The 17,601-nt window shown below is 37.0% G+C and overlaps 1 long non-coding RNA gene across 2 annotated transcripts in view; it reads right to left on the reverse strand.

Moving 5' to 3' along the window:
* The window catches only part of LOC114680325 (uncharacterized), a 395,268-nt gene that overhangs the window by 68,165 nt on the left and 309,502 nt on the right, over positions 1-17,601 (reverse strand). For both annotated transcript variants that reach the window (XR_013397412.1, XR_013397411.1), the window contains one exon: positions 2,941-3,057. This is a non-coding gene — a long non-coding RNA (uncharacterized LOC114680325). The remainder of the gene's footprint in view (positions 1-2,940; positions 3,058-17,601) is intronic.

Genomic DNA, 17,601 nt, shown 5'->3' on the forward strand with positions numbered 1-17,601 from the left:
TTTGGACTTGGGGCCCACTGCCATAATGATTTTTACTTAATTTTACAGATACATTTTATCTCAGTGAATTTTAATCTGAAACATATTAAACAATATCTGCCACCATCTTTGGTAATTTACAGAGATGAATTTATGATGCTTTTAAATATATTTGTGCAGGAATATATATACACACACACACATGCATATATGTATCTATATGTAAATGTAATATGTACATACATAAAATAGGTGTACAAATATACATATCTCTGTGTGTGTGTATATATATGTGTGTGTGTGTTTATGCTGTCCAATGAAAGAAACTTCAGTTTTTGTAAACTTATTTTATAAATCTTACAACTGACAAACAGTATTTCTATAGCTATTCTTGACCAGTTCCGAAATGGAAGAGAATCTTCTGCAGATACCCTCCTGTGCCACTGCATCTAAACATTCAAATTATATATGTGTATTACATTGTATTGTATGTATCACAGGCTGATGATAATCCTGATGCAAGTTGCTAGGGGCCTCATGTTACAACTATGGAGGTTCAGATTTCCACTTTATCCCATTTCTCAGGCATCCCATTTGGGGGTTGTCTGTGCTGGGGAGCAGAGGAGAGATGCCAATTTTTCACTTCTCACCTATAGGGAAGTGATATCTCCTGAAACTGCAAGCTGTGTTCATTTCTTCCTTTAGGCTTACTGGCTAATTCCAGGACTCTGAGCTATTTGTGACTATTGGGATTATGCTTTCTCAACCTCAGCAGCCTTCTGTGGATTGATACTTAGAAGTTTCCAGCACACTGAATATGAGTTCTGCTGTCTTTGCTCTTTTGACATCAGGCAAAGACAACATGTTTCAGTCCAGATGGTGTCAGTTTAATCACTGGCACCTAATGTAGCATGATACACTAGTGTTGACCCAATGTACATTATGGGTAATTTTCTGAGATTTTGCTTTGGAGAAGAGAATAGAGAAGACTTTGGAGAAAAAAATTATTTGTAGTAGTATGAAAAGCTGACCTAAGATTTTTATTTTTCGAAATTAGCATCAAATATGTAAATATTGCCATTTTAATAGTAGGAATAATCACTTATTGAAAATCTAAAATGTGCCATTGAATGTAATTGGTTGCTGTACATGTGCTTGTAATCCTTAAATTCTACACTCTTTGCCATGCATGGTCTGCCTTCTGTTAACCTCTACAACTATATCAGCTAGGAATAGTGGTTGTGTGTTAGGTAAAAGAAAATTCAACAAAATGAGTCAGTAAAGGAAGAGACCAACTTTTCTTGTGTAAAGTTTTTTCTAAAGTAGGAAGTCCGAGCAGATAATCAAGAGACTCATCCAAGAGCCCAGACCCCTTCTATCTTTCTTCTATGCTCTCTTTATCATGGAGTTTTTGTCTTTATGGTCACAAGATGGTTGCTACATCTCCAGATACTGCATCACTGTTCTAGGCAAGAATAAAGACGTATAAAGGGCAAATGTAAGAGTTTGATACTGTTTTCAATTTAGACAGAAAGGCTCTCCACTGGGAATTGTGCCTCATCTCATTGGCTAGAGCTGTCACATGGCCAGCCTCATGCAAGGTAATCAAAGATACTATTGGGAGCAAACAAGGGCAGAATGGGAGTCAGTCAGTGTCTGCCTCTATAACTGCATCTTACACCACTCTGTGCATCATTCACTGTGCTCCAGTCACACTGGTTTCCTTCAATGTGGCAAGCTCTTGTCTCCTCAGAGGATCTTTGCATTTACAGCTTTTTCTGCTTGGAATATGCTAAGCAGAGCTATGGCCATACTATGTCGGGTGGTGCCCCTACTATTCCTAACCAGTTATTCTCTATTTCATGACTCTAGCCCCTGTCCATAATTATACCATTTATTTGTTTACTTGTGTAATATCTGATTATGTGAACTCTCCATACAGTTCTTTTCTATTTTGTTTCTGTTGCTCATCCCTGTGTTCCTAGCACCAAACATGTCAGCTACATAGAAAGTGTTAAATAGAAGTTAATTAATTGAATATTTTATTTTGTCTACTATTTCCAGAAGTCCAGTGGATAGGTAGCCACTTGCTTGCAGTCACAGAAGTACTGAATGCATCAGAGCCAGAATTAGAACCTAGGTTTGCCTGGCTCTTTCCAAAAACACTGTTTCTCACAGAAGGAGGCTCATCTGGCAGTTCTCAGAAGTCTCTCTATTTCAGAGCCCAAGGTCATGCTCTACACCAAGCTAATTGATTTGTTTGTCACTTCCATAATAGCCCAGGGTTACTGACATTAGCACTTCTCTAGAAAGCCAGTTTTTCATTTGATTCTCCCAAGAAGGCCAGAAGCGAGAGTGTTTGTGGTTTTCCTTGAATGGCTTCATCCTCAATGATGGAAAATTAACTTCATTTTGCTGACCAGTAAATGGGAAACTGAAGTCCTTAAGATATTGATTAACAAAGGTTTTTTGCTCAGAGATAAGAAAGTTATTCTTTTCAGAGAAAGGATGGCTTTTTGATTCAGGTTAGTTATTTCCAAGCATTAGTTCTAAATTGTAGTCAAAATTCATTTTGCACATAAATCCTGTTTAATGACACCCTCCCCTGATACACCTTTTATGAAACTATTGATCAAAGGCTCTGGTACTGGAAAAAGACTCTGACATTAGAAATGGGTCAGCTCTGGTGATCTAGTGTACAGCATGGTGACATAGCTAATACTGTATACTTGAAATTTGCTAAGAAGTTTGATTGTTAAGTATTCGTACCACACACATGTACACTAAATAGTTAACTATGTGAGGTGATATGTTAATTAGCTTGATTGCAATAGTCATTTCACAAAGTCTATATACAAACATCAAAACATTACATTGTACCCCTCATATATGTACAATTTTTTACTTGTCAAGTATAACTCAATGAAGCCAGAAAAAAAAGCCAGGCACCGTGGCTCATACCTGTAATCCCAGCCCTTTGGGAGGCTGAGGTGGAAGTGTCGCTTGAGCCTGGGAGGTTGAGACTGCACTGAGCTGAGATAGTGTCACTGCACTTCAGCCTGGGTGACAGAGTGAGACCTTGTCAAAGAAAAAAAAAAAAAAAAGGGCAAAGAAATGGATGAGGTCTCATTAGTTGTCTTATCCTCTTGGCAATTCAAGGTTTCTCCCTCTTGCACACTTGGTAATTTCTCCAGTCCATTTTGAGAACTCTAAATGTGTTTCTATTCCCACTCTGGAAGCTTTGCTGCACATCTGGAAGGCTTATTTTTGTTATTATTGTTGTTAATTTTTCTGTCAGCCATGCTTCTCTCTCTGCTTCTGCCTGAATCACCACCATAATATGTGCTTTTAAAAGCCTTCAAATTCTTTTTGAAAATTTTCAGGGGTTTGTGTTTAATTTATCTTGGAATAAGAAATAAAGACCCAGCTTGATTTTTCTTCCAATTTGTTCCCATTTTCTTTAGTTTTACATCTTTTTCCCATTGATTTGAAATGCCACATGTACCATGTATTAAATTTCTATTTGTATTTGGTTCTAGTTCTTCATTTTTTTAGTTCCATTGAAATTGATACTCTTGTGTAGTATAAAATGTTTTATATACCAAAGTTTTGTAATTACTCCTATCTGGTAGAGCTAATTCTGCTCAATGCTGTTTTGCAGAATTTCCCCACACATTCTGCATTCATTCAGCAACTATTTATTGAAAATTTTACCATGTGCCATACACTATTCTAGGCCCTGGAGATATGGTAGAAAACAAAACAGAAAAAGTCCTTGCGTTTGTGGAGCCTACGGTTTTAGTAGAGGATACAATCTATAGGAAATTAGGACTTGGAGAACGTTAGAGAAAGGTAAAGGAAAGCAGGGTGCCAGGAGCCCTGGGGGGTGGTTTTAAGTGAGGCATCACTGAGGTGACATTTGAATGGAGATTTCAAGGAGGCAGAAATTAGCTATTTGGGGATGAACATTCTATGACAAACAAAGAGCAGGCATAAAGTTGTTGATATGAGTATGCACCTTGTTTCTTACAAAAATAACAAAGAGGCCAGTGGGTCTAAAGTGAACAAAGTGGGCAGGGAAAGTATTAGGATACAGGTTCAGAGGGGAATGTAGGCCAGATGGTGTCAGACACTGAAGGCCATTGCACGGATGTTGGCTTTTACCCTGCCCAACATTGGAAACTATGAGAAGGTTTTGTCCAGTAGAGTGACATGAAATGCCTTAGGTTTTAAAGTAAATGAGGCCAGGCATGGTGGCTCATGCCTATAATCCCAGCACTTTGGGAGGCTAAGGCAGGTGGACCACTTGAGGCCAGGGATTCAAGACCAGCCTGGCCAACATGGTGAAACCCCATCTTTAATAAAAATACAAAAATTAGCTGGGCGTGTTGGTGAACATCTGTAATCCTAACTACTCGGGAGACTGAGGCAGGAGAATCACTTGAACCTAGGAGGTGGAAGTTGCAGTGAGCACCACTACACTCCAGCCTGGGTGACAGAGCAAGACTCCATCCACCCACCCACCCCAAAATAATAATAATAAATAAAAATAAAAAATAAAAGAAATGACCTGACTGCTCTTTTAAGAGTATATTGTGGGGTAGCGGCAGATACAAGAGAGCAGTTGATAGACCGCAGCTGTAATCCAGGTAGAGAGATGATGTTAGATGGAGCAGAGTGATAGTAGTGGAGGTTATAAGAAGTGGAAGGAATCTGAATATATTTTCGAGGTATAATTGGAAGTATTTTATGACTGATTGGATGTGGGGTATTGGAAAAAGAAAGACATCTTTAAAAACTCTAAGGATATTTTTGGTCTAAACCAATGGATGATTAGAATTGGCGCTAAATGAGACAAAGAAGGCTGCAGGGGGAGAGACTTAGGGAAAGTCAGGGCTCTGCTTCGATATGTTCTTCTACAATATCTTTTATCATCTGATTGAAGATATTAAGTAGGGAGTGGAATACATGCATCCAGAGTCTGAGATGTCTGAAGTGGATCTGAACATTTATGGGATTTTGGTATATTGATGACATTTAAAACATGAGATAGGCTTTTATGATTTTTTTGATAAAATATGCCTAAATCAAAATCCAATTAACTTTATAGATTAAAAAGATAAACTACTTAGCCTCCCAAGTAGTTGGGATTACAAACATGATTAGGGAGAACTGATTTCATTGAGTCTTCTCACTCAAAATAAAAAATCTTCCATTTTCCAATTATTCAAGTCTTTTTAGTCCTCAATCTGATTTTTATGTCTTCTTCATATAGATAGTACACATTTGTTACTAAGTTTATTCCTAGATATTTTTATAACTTTTTGTTATGAAATATGAACATCATATTCTCTGAATCGGGGTAAGCACTTCCTTTTGGTAAAGGCCAGATAGTAAATGTTTCATCTTTTCAGGACCCTGTCACATATGTGTGCAGGCGTGTGTGTGTTTTACAGTCCCTCTGCCATGTAGGGTCTGGACGCAGTGGCTAGCACCTGTAATCCCAGCACTTTTGGAACCCCTGGGCGGGAGGATTGCTTGAGACCAAGAATTCTGGACCAGCCTAGGCAACATAGCAAGACTGTGTCTCTACAAAAAAAGATGAAACAAAAAAAGGGTGTGGTGGTGTACACCTATGGTCCCAGTTACTCAGGAGTCTGAGGCAGGAAGATCACTTGAGCCCAGGAGTTTGAGGCTGCAGTAAGGTAGGATCATGCCACTGTGCTCCAGCCTGGGCAACAGAGCAAGACACTGTCTCAAAAAAATAAATAAATGAGGATATTAAAACCATCCTTACTTTGCTGGATTAGGTGCTCAGACCATAGTTTGTCAATCTTTGCTCTAAGTAGTTACTACTTATAAACAGGAAAGCTATTGATTTGTATATATTAATGTTGTAACCAGTAGTATTACTTAATTTGTAAAATTAATCTTAGTTTCCTGATATAAAATTATATTATCTGAAAATAGTAACTTTGTCCCTTTATTAATTTTAATAGATCATTCTTTTTTCTTGTTTAATGATAAGGGCTAGCATCTTCAAAACTCTGTAAAATTATAACGGTGTCTTATCTTCACTTAGATTTATTTCAGAGTTTCAGAATCTATATTGTAAAGTGATGTCTTTAGAAAACATTTATTTCTATTTTACTAAGAATTTTTATTTTCAGAAATAAATTTATACATTTTATAAAATGCTTTCCAATATTTATCATGACCCTTATATGGTTTTTCTTCTTGGGTCATTAAAATATTAATTTAAATGGCTATTGAAGTGATAAGTAAAATGTAATAGGCAGGCTTATGTCTGCAGAAGTTAGGGAGGACCATTCTGCCAAGGGAGCTTGGCTAAGGGATGCCGATAGGAGCTGAAATCTACCTTCCTCTCCTGTTGGCAACTCTGTCACCATTCCCCTGGAACAATGTTCTCCCTCCTTAGCATCTATCAGAATCACCCAATCGACCTGTTAAAACTGATTACTGGTCTCTACCCCTAAGGTTTTTGATTCAGTAGGTCCAAGTAGGGCTGAGAATTTGCATTTCTAAAAAGTTTCCAAGTGAAACTGGTACTGCTAGTACTGGGATCCACAGTTTGAGAACAATTGACCTGGAGAAGGAGCTGTCATTTTCTAATTTGTACAAAGAAACCCTGGTAGCTAATGACAGTCTTGGTGAATCAGAATGGAATATGAGCATGTAGACAGTATTGACACTATAGGAAAAAGTACAGATGTAAGATACCATCCAAAGGGAATGGTGGATGACTCAGCTTTGGTAGACTTCAAGATATATATAGGAGTCTATTAATGGATAGCCTTTGAGAGATCAATTTTAGTAGGATGATTAAGGTGGAGGCTAAATTTCAAGAGGTTAGAAGTGAGTGATATACCAGGAATTAGAATTAAACAATTGGATAATAAGAAGAAAAGGAGCCAGCAGAAAGGAAGAGACTGCAATTATCAAAGGACAAATTTGGGACAGACATTTGTAAGGAAAAATGTAGGGAACATATGAAAATTTTTTAAATAGGGGTTGTCCAGGAGCAGAGGCAAGCCAGAAATGCTCACATCTTGGCACGGTTTGCTTTGTGTATGATGAAAACTGTTAAAGTGTTTTGTGCATGGGTGCTTTCATTTGCTTCTTCCTATGGCAAAGTGTAGAAATTAAAAATCCATGAGGAATGATGCCAGTGCAGTTGATGATCCCCTATGCCTTTGCCTGTTAAATAAATGGGAGGTAAAAAGAACTTTGAAGATATACAATCAGAGATATTGCTGTTACAACAGAAAGTTGTGAAAAAATAAATAAACCTACTCAAAACGTTTTTAGGCTGCTGAATGGAGTCGCAAATGCCTCTGTCAGCAAAAGATGCTGTTAGGTAGGTCTTATCCTCTTCCATGCTTCTCTGTGACATGAACTTCCCTTCTTTACTTTATTCAACTACTGGTAGAGAAAGAAGACCAGAAATAGCTATGATCAATACTTTGCAACTGTCTTTGGCTGAAATCCTATAATGACCAAAGGCAGATAGACGACTCTGTGCAACAAGGCCTCTTGGGGAGCTGTGATAGGAAGTGAATTTGAAAAAAAAAAGATCAAGAGCTTTTGGTTTCCATGGAACTCAAAACCCTAATACTAGATAAACTAGAAATCACTGTAATTATAATTGGAAGTAGCAGTACTCAATCCAGAGCCAAGACTTGTGCCCATAATGTGAACTAGAGAATTAGCTTGGGGCTGGGTGTGTGTATACATGTGTATATTCTGGACTTTTTATTGCCTTAAGCAAGTGCAACATGGAATATCGACTTGAGCACTGCAAAGAATGAACCATTTTAATTCATGTATTACACTTCAGAGTCTGATCTTGCTTCAATATGGCATATGAGTTTTAAGTAACAACCAGTCATTTTCATATACACTGATTCATTTGATGCCTCCACCAATCTGTGAAAGTGCTGTCCTTATTGCTATGGAAAAAACACTGGTCAAAGAATGAGCTAAGCTCAAGTATAATTAATACTAGCTCACGTTCACCAAGGAAACACTGTGCACCCATCACTTTATATGTATTTTCTTTAATACCTGAAAATACACTGTGAGGTAGAGATAGTAGTTCTCAACTAAAGGCTATTTACCCCCGACATTTGGTAATATCGGGAGACATTTTGGGTTGTCATAGCTGGGGGTGAAAAGGTGAAAAAAGTTATGCTATTAGCATCAAATGAATAGAAGCCAGGAATGTTGCTTTATCTCCAGCCCAAATGATAATAGTACCAAGATGGAGACACCTGCTCTACTTCTCATTGTATGGGTGATGAGATGATGAAACTACAGCTCAAAGAGGTAAGATGACATTCCAAGCACATAACCAGTAATAATAGAGCCTACATTTGACATAGACTAACTAGCTCGAAAGTTTCTGCTGGTCCCACTACAGGGCACTGATCTTGAATTTTCTATAACCTTAAGTAAAATATTTGACTTCTTGGTATCTCCGTGTTCTGATTTCTTAAAATGAAAATGTCACTGTCTGTCTTTCTCTCTTGAATATATTTTTTGAATAATCAAATAAGATCTCACATCTGAAAGTGTTTCACAAAGTAAGATTTCATTTCTAGAGGGAATGTTAGCATGGTGATGGAGGGCACAGACTCTGGAGTCAGGACGACCAGAGTTCAAAGCCTAGCTCTGCTATTCGTTTTCCCTATGACCTTGGCCAGCCTTGTTGAGGTACCTCTCTTTACCTCAGTTTTCTTATCTGTAAAATGGGAGATGAAAATAGTACCTCTTGGTAAGATGGTTGAGTTACATAGCACATGAAATGGGTTTAGACGAGTGCCTGATATATGCTAAGTAAGGGTTAGCTCTTGTAAATCTTATTATAAATATACCTGTACATATCTAATTATGAAGGATCTAGATTGAGAATACAGCCCGATTCACAAACCCACATCCCAAGCACCTCTGTCAACAGCCCCTATAGTTTGTAGGAGCAAACCTAAATCAAACCAAATCAGCTAGAGCAATTGAGATGATTAAAGAGGTTCTAACTCAGAAGCAATCAACAAACTATACATTCCTTCCCTCACTGCCACCAGAAGACTAAGAACAAAACTGAGTGGACAAAGTTAGAGTTGAATTACATGATAAGGAGTTGAAAAGGCTGCACTATAGACAAGCTTCAGAGTGTACTCATTAAGAGTTACAGAATATTTTATCTTGAAGGAAAAACTCCCCATAGTATTAATTATTGCAAAAGAGCCCCACAGGATTAAATCCTAAATGTAACTGCGTGTATTGGCCTTCGGGGAGTTGTTGTAGATTTTTGTTAGCAGTATCCTCGTCTAAGAATCTATTTGAAAAACACCCAAATTGACCCTTATAAAAGGTATAAAACCAACTTAATACAGAAATTTAATTTCAGACTTCCGATTGATACAGTGACAGTGCATGACTACATTAGTTTTAGGTCCTAGGTTCCAACAGAGTCCCGGCCTTTCAATGAACCTAATATAAAGTCACTCCACTGTAGAAATATTTTTTACATTGATTCTGAACAGTCATAGTGGCTGGGCTCTTCACTGTGAATATTCCAGTGGGGAATAAGAAAATCATTAAGAAAATTGGACTCACGGGTAAACATTCCCACCTGCAGTAAAACTAAAGTAAAAAAAAAAAAAAAATCATTCATTCATTCAAAGTAGTTATTGAATGCCTGTGTTTTGTGTCAGGAACTGTTTTAGGGGCTGGATATGACTTAGTGAGTAAGACTGATATGAGCCTTGTCCTCCAATGAGGGGAAGCAAGCGATGCATAACTGAGCAAATCCATAAATGGGATGATTTCAGATAGTGGTAAGTCCAATGAAAGAAATAAACAAAGAAATAATGTGAAGCGTTGGTAGCTTCAAGAAAAAGAGATAGGAAAAAAGAACACTCAATAATGCTTTAAACTCATTGAACAAATATTTGACAGCTGAAAAGTTCAGGCCTGATTATGAGGGATCTTGCACCTTTCCAGCTTATTAGTCTTTGATCCATTCTTAAGGTACCAACCTTGTCCTCATGGTTCAAGATGACTAAAGAGTTCTAGCCATCACATCTCTGTTCCAAGCAGCAAGATGGGCAATAATGAAGACAAGGAAATATCTCATCCCTCTGGAAGACTTCCTAGTATTCCTACAGGATACTTATTCTCCCACTTCATTACTCTGAGCTAAGTCACTTTTCATTTAATAAATGGTGCTGGGAGAATTGGCTAACCATATGCAGAAAATTGAAACTATACCCCTTCCTTACACCATATACAAAAATTAACTCAGTATGGATTAAAGATTTTAATGTAAAACTCAAAACTGTAAAAACCCTGGAAGACAACCTAGACAATACCATTCAGGACATAGGCATGGGCAAAGATTTCATGATGAAGATGTCACAGGCAATTGCAACAAAGGCAAAAATTGACAAATGGGATCTAATTACACCGAAGAGCTTCTGCACAGCAACATAAACTATCAATAGAGTAAACAGACAATCTACAGAATGGGAGAAAAGTTTTGCAAACTATGCGTCTGACAAAGATCTAATATCCACCATCTATAAGAAACTTAAATAAAATTTACAAGAAAAAACCAAACAACTCCATTAAAAAATGGGCAAAGGACCTGAACAGACACTTATCAAAAGAAGACATACATACAGCCAATAAGCATATGAAAGAAAGCTTAACATCACTAATTATTAGCGAAATGCAAATCAAAACCACAATGAGATACCATCTGACACCAATCAGAATGGCCATTATTAAAAAACCAAAAAAATAATAGATGCTGGCGAGGTTATGGAGAAAAAGGAACACTTACACATTGTTGGTAGGAGTGTAAATTTGTTCAACCATTGTAGAAGACGGTGTGGCAATTCCTAAAGACCTAGTCAGAAATAACATTTAACCTAGCAATCCCATTACTAGGTATATACCCAAAGGAATATAAATCATTCTCTTATAAAGTCACATGCATGCATATGTTCATTGCAGCACTATTCGCAATAGCAAACACATGGAATCAACCCAAATACCCATCAATGATAGACTGGATAAAGAAAATGTGGTACATATACACCATGGAATACTACACAGCCACAGAAAATAATGAGATCATGTCCTTTGCAAGGACATGGAGCTGGAGACCATTATCCTTAGCAAATTAACGCAGGAACAGAAAACCAAATACCACATGTTCTCACTTATGTGTGGGAGCTAAATGATGAGAACACACAGACACACAGAGGGGAACAACACACATTGGGCTCTATCGGAGAGTGGATGGTGGGAGGAGGGAGAGGATCAGGAAAACAACCAATTGATACTAGGCTTAATATCTGGGTGATGAAATGATAGGTGCAACAAACCCCCATGACACGTTCTCCTCCTATGTAACAAATCTACACATCCTGCACATGTACCCCTGATCTATCTATATCTATGTATGTATGTATGTATGTATGTATGTATGTATGTATCTATCTATCTATCTATCTGTCTGTCTATCTACCCACCTACCCAAAACTCTTAAGTGGAAGGCATGAAAGGAGGAAAGAAGGCCGTCTTTGTTGTCATTCTGGATGTCTTCATTTGCCCCCTCCATCTGCTCTTCACCTTTCTCTACCCTGCCTTTGCATTAACAGCCATCCTTGCTCTCTGACTTGTCTGCTAATCTGGGTAGTGGTAGGAATGGAGGCAGGACACAAGCAGATCAGGCCACATGAAGTGAGTGAGTTTGGGGTATTTTTCTGCCTATCTCCCTGCTAAGTTGCCAAGGGTCCACTGGATCTCTCTACTGAACTCAGCTCCTGCTAGGTGAGCTCTTCCATGCCCACCCTCCTTATGACTGGTAAACACTTCTCACCAGCTCAAGGCTAGGAATGGTAATGGGTCCTCACTGTTGCTAGCCCTTGGCTGCTACATGATCCCCTATAGCTCCCTAAACTTTATCCTCAGCTTTGTAAAGAGTTCAACAATTAAACATTCTCCAGTGATTCAATTTAAATGTACTATCTAATTATTAGCAGGGCAAAGCTAGCAGAGCTACTTTCAAAGTGCCGCGTACTGCACGCCATCTAACTTTCAAAATAAAATGGTAGGGGAGGAATTATAATCACTGTTTTAAACATGAAGATATTCATTTCTGAAATATTAAATTAACATAGTGGCAGGGGAGCCAGGTGTCTTGACATTTCTTTAACCTCCCTTTGTTTCTAACTACAAAAACCTGACTTCAGCATGTTTTTCTTCTTTCCTTTTATTTCAGTGCTCAAGGTGTATTCATTATTTTTTCTTTCAGGCTCTTTTTTTCCCCTTTGTGTTATACACACTACATATGTGCATTTGAGGGACTTCTCTGTCAACTTTATTATGGAGAGCCTGTGAAAATAAAAGTACAGAGAAGGCCATTTCTCACCCACCACTGGTACATAAGAGCAGTAAAGAAAATAAAGCTCAATTCTTGCAAGTGACAACCACAGATAATAGATACTACCAAACCAGGAATTTGAGGGTGGATTATAAATCAAAACAACACAATATGCAATCAAATAAACAAGAAATAGGAGCGATAAAGGCTCTTTTCATCTATATATTTATCCACTCTCAGCAAAAGGCACTGACTCTGGAGAATTTGGGCTCCTAGAAATGCCAATTCTCATTGCTGAGCAAGGTTGGATGCTGACATGTTATTTCACACACCAGGCATCAAGCTGCCACTGTGGTCTCCATGGCAAAATCTACTAAGCACCTGAGAAGGCTGTGATAGAGGAGTGCATGTTTTCAACAAGGGTAAGAAAAATAATAAGGCCCAGCAATGGAAACATCCACAGAGCAGAAGCTGACAGTTGTCTTTGACGGTAAAAGGGCCGACTGCTCCTTCACTGTAATTCCATGAGAAGCTGAGTGACACTTTTAGATCATGATATGATATCGCTATTTAAGATTTATAATGCCTCTTTTTTTCGGTAGGAGACAGAGAGTGGGAAAACCACAGAAAGTATTGAGAGTTTTGCTCATTTCATGCTAATTGCCCCAGCTATAAAATAGTTCATGGAGTCTGGACAATATAACAAGCTTGCTTATAACTTATCTTGCTTCTAAATTAGTAGTGTGCTGGTTCTGAAAATATGGTGTCAATTAATGATATACAGTAGATTTTTTTCCTACAATATGCATGTGCATCAGATATTACATTGTTTTGTTTTCTTAAATCAGAATAAATTTGGTTCTGAGTGCCCCCAGAACTATGATGGAATAGCCAATATCTGTCTTTATTAAGGAGTTTTCTTTTCACCTTGGTTGTTCAGAGTCCCAAATGGCTTATGTAATCCAGTGAGCTTGAGCAGGGGTCCTTCAGCTTCATGGCATCAGGGCTTTCCCTCCAGGAAGGGAAGCCCAAGATCTTTGCCCAGGGCTTCCTAGTCCAATTAAATGTACCTGCTTTCACCAACTTGGTGCTAAGCTGGGACACAGAGAACTCTGCCAATGGCTCCCTAGGCCACCGTCGTTGGTGTTTGCTTTCCACTCCATCCCTTTTGAAATCCATGTACTAGCCCATCCCTCAAAGGTACTGTCAACCCTAGGTAATTCACAGAAGTGGAACTTGGCTTCCTCCACACTCTTGGAATTCACCACCATTGTCCTCCTCTCTTTGGTCCCCAGGAAAGAGGTCCCTAAGGACAACTGCACTTTAATTCTCCTCAATCAGGGGTTGACAAACTACGAGACCTACCAAAGGCCAAATCCAGCCAAAAGCCTGTTTATTTATGGCTTGTAACCAAATTTTTAAAAATGTTTTTAAATAGTTGTATTTCCAAATTGTTATATAAGTACCTATGTAATATCGTTGATATTTCTTCTTGGTCCCAAGTGCCTAAAATATTTACTATCTGTCTCTTTAAGAAGGTTAAAACAGCAAGAGAACTGGAAGTGGAAGTAGAGCCCGAAGCTGTGACTGAATTACTGCAATCTCATGGTAAAACTTGAATGGATGAGGAGCTGCTTGTTATGGATGAGTAAAGAAAATGATTTATTTAAATGGAATCTACTCCTGGAGAAGAGGCTATGAACAGTGTTGAAATGACAACAAAGGATATAGAATATCACATTAACTTAATTGAGAAAGCAGTGACAGAGTTTGAGAGAACTGACTCCAATTTTGAAACAAATTCTATTGTGGGTAAAATGCTATCAAAAATCATCACATGCTACAGAAAACTCTTTGTGAAAGGAAGAGTCAATCAGTGTGGCAAACTTCATTGTTGTGTTATTTTAAGAAATTGTCATAGCCAACTCAACCTTCAGTGGCCACCATCCCGATCAGCCAGCAGCTGTCAACATCAAGGCATGGCTCTCCATTAGCATAAAGATTACTAGTCGCTGAAGACTCAGATGACCTTTAGCATTTTTTATCAAGAAAATATTTTAAAATTAAAAAAAAAAAAGAAACTTTGCCAACTCCTGCTCTAGATGCCCATACAAAAGCCTGGTGACCTGGAGTCTCTGGCTCAGACTCTGAAATAGGAAAGTCATTAACAATCCCACTGTAAGCCAGAAAACAAATTAGTATCAGTTAACTATAAAGAAATGGAGGAAGAAGGGAAATGTTATTTTGATAGTTGTCTAAGGATTTGCTACAATATGCGAAAACAGAACTGTGTATCTCAATAAAGTATGTTGTCATAGAAAATCTTGAAAGTTTCTAAGGACAGGACTCATTTTCATTTTTCTCACTCATGTACTCGAGTTCCCCTAATTTTGACTTGGTCAATCCTAGACATAAATCTGGCCCAGTGCCCACTACAGAAAACAAGAATGACCATGAAAATAACTACCTGTCTGGTTTTCTACATCCAGGCTCTGTGGAACAGGGGGACACTCAATACTTTCACAGGCCATAATTCCTTCTCAAGCTCTGAGAACACCTATTTTTCTGGTATTAGGGAAGCTAAGGGATGTTGAGGCAGCAGTTTAGTGACAACAACACCAGCTTTGCTGCTGGAATCACTCTGTTGTTTTACCACTGGTGTAATAACAAATTACTATCATCCTTACAGTTTTGTTTAGGTATATAAGTTATGTTATATAATTTATATACAGTAAACTACACTCATGTTAAGTATACAGATTTAAGTTTTGACAAAAAATATATCATGTGCTACTACCATATTTAAGGCATTCTTATCACTCCAACAAGCTTCCTGGTATCTCTTTGCATTGAATCTAGCCTCTATTCTTCTATCTCAGGCAATAACTGATCGGATCTCTGCTGTTATACATTAGTTTTTACTGCTGTCTAATTTAGATAAATGGGAAGTATATAGTAAATATTCTTTTGGCGTGGCTTTTTTTTGCTCTGCAGTGCATTTTTTTTTTCCAGATTAATCCATGTTATGTGTATCTGTGGTTAGTTCGTTTATTTTGGTTATTATGAATAAAGCTGCCATGAACATTTAAATATAAGTTTTTGTGTGGATGTATGTGTTCTGTTTATTTGGTAAAAACTTAGAATTGTCGGGTCATATGATAAGTATATATTTAACTATATAAGATGACAATCATGTTTTAAAAGTGATTGTCCCATTTCACATTAAGCAATGTTTGAGGATTCCAGTTGACATATATAATGGGATCTCAGTTTGGCTTTAATTAGCATTTCATTGATGACTAATGATATTGAGCATCTTTACACTTGCTTATTGATTATCGTCGTGAAGTCCATTCAAATCTTGTACCCATTTTTGACTTATTATTGAGATGTAGGAATTATTTAGGGATTCTGGATGTGAGTGTTTTGTCAGATATGTGGATTGCAATTATATATTTCTTGTATTTTTAGTGTTTTTATGCTATCTTCCAATGAGCAGAAGTTTTAAAATTTAATAAATTCCAATTTATCAATTTTTAAATGATTTGTGCTATTTGTGATCTATCCAAGGAAACTTTGCCTGTGTCAACTGTAAAGATTGAAGATTGTTCCTTTTGTTTTAACCTTTGTACTACTAGGAACTGGCAGCATTTTACCCCCATATATCTACCTTAGTTCTAAATGTAATTGTCTGCCTACTTCTTGATTTTCTAGAATAATAAGGAGAAGGAAGTAGTGGTATCAGTCAACCATGATTTTGGGTTTTTATGATGTGGAAGGCATAAGTAGTGAGGCCTTACAGACACACAGGGCTAGGAGTTGGAGTTAAGACTGTTGCATACTTCTGGGACCCTTGAAGAACTGCATTTGTTGTGAACATCATGGATTGTAACAAGTAGAAAACAAAGATTGTTGTCTGTCTAGGCTTGGCTTATGACAGAAAAAATAATTACAAATTCAAGATTTATGTTGCATTCAGGTGTATGTTTTGAACTACACCACTCATGTAACCTGGAAACTTTAACCCCAAAATTCAACAGGCCTCAAGTAGTTCCTGTCAGAAACAAATGCAAACTAACCCTTGAAAGAAACTTCTAGAATTCAGGTCACACAAAATACTCAGTTAAAACAATAACAAAATATATCACCTAACAATGAGCTTGTTATAAGAAAGCATATGAAGAAACAATTTAAAGGCTTAGAGGCAATGCACAAGGTAACAGTGGGATTAGTGTCATAGAAACTTGAGATATTTGAATGACAATTTGAAAAAGAACATAAAATAATCATATTTAAGATTAATGAGAGTTAAAGAAAGGAATCAAAACATCAAATACACATAAAACATTACATGAAAATAATAAAAATATTTGGAAATATAAATAAAACTTGGAGAAGTAAAAAATAGTATAACCACTAGAACTAAAAACTCAATAAATGTGCTTAACATCAGATAAACACAACTAAAATGGAATTAATGAACAGAAACATGTATCTGAGAAAAAATAATGCATCATGAATGATAAGAGACAAAATAGGAAAGCCATGTTTAGAAATGAAGGCAAACAAATGAGAAGGTCCAACATACATCTAATAGGAATTCCTACGGAAACTCTAGAGAGAATAAGACAATGGCAATATTCATTTAAGAAAATAGCTGCTAACTTTTTTAAAATAAGAAAAGAAAGGGATCTACAAATTCATAAGTAGAACAATACTGAAAAATAATAAATTAAAAATTTTAAAAAGAGAAAAATAAATTACCTTTAATAGACATAGGGACATTGAAATGAAACTTCTCAATAGCAATGACAGACATCAAATAGCTTTGATGCTAAGGGAAAATAATTGATAACCTAGTTAGCTTAAGCCACACAGAATTACTAATGTTAAATTGTATACCTACAAAATGGAAATTACATACAGTTTAGTTACACACCAAATTTTATTCAGACACATTCTTATTTACCAGTGAAGGTGAAATTATGACATTGTCAGTAAAAGAGAGATATTCATAGTTTTATTACAGACACAATTTTACTTTGTTCATTACTATACTCCAGGTATCTAGAATAGGGCCTAGTACTCATAAGTAACTAAATGAATACTTGAATGTTTGGTTGAAATAATAAAAATTGAGTTGAAATCCTATTATATTCTATTATTTACAAGTGACACATTTAAAACAAAACAAAATAAACAAACAAAAA

Source organism: Macaca mulatta, chromosome 8 (genome assembly GCF_049350105.2).
Source record: "Macaca mulatta isolate MMU2019108-1 chromosome 8, T2T-MMU8v2.0, whole genome shotgun sequence".
Taxonomy (NCBI): Eukaryota; Metazoa; Chordata; class Mammalia; order Primates; family Cercopithecidae; genus Macaca; species Macaca mulatta.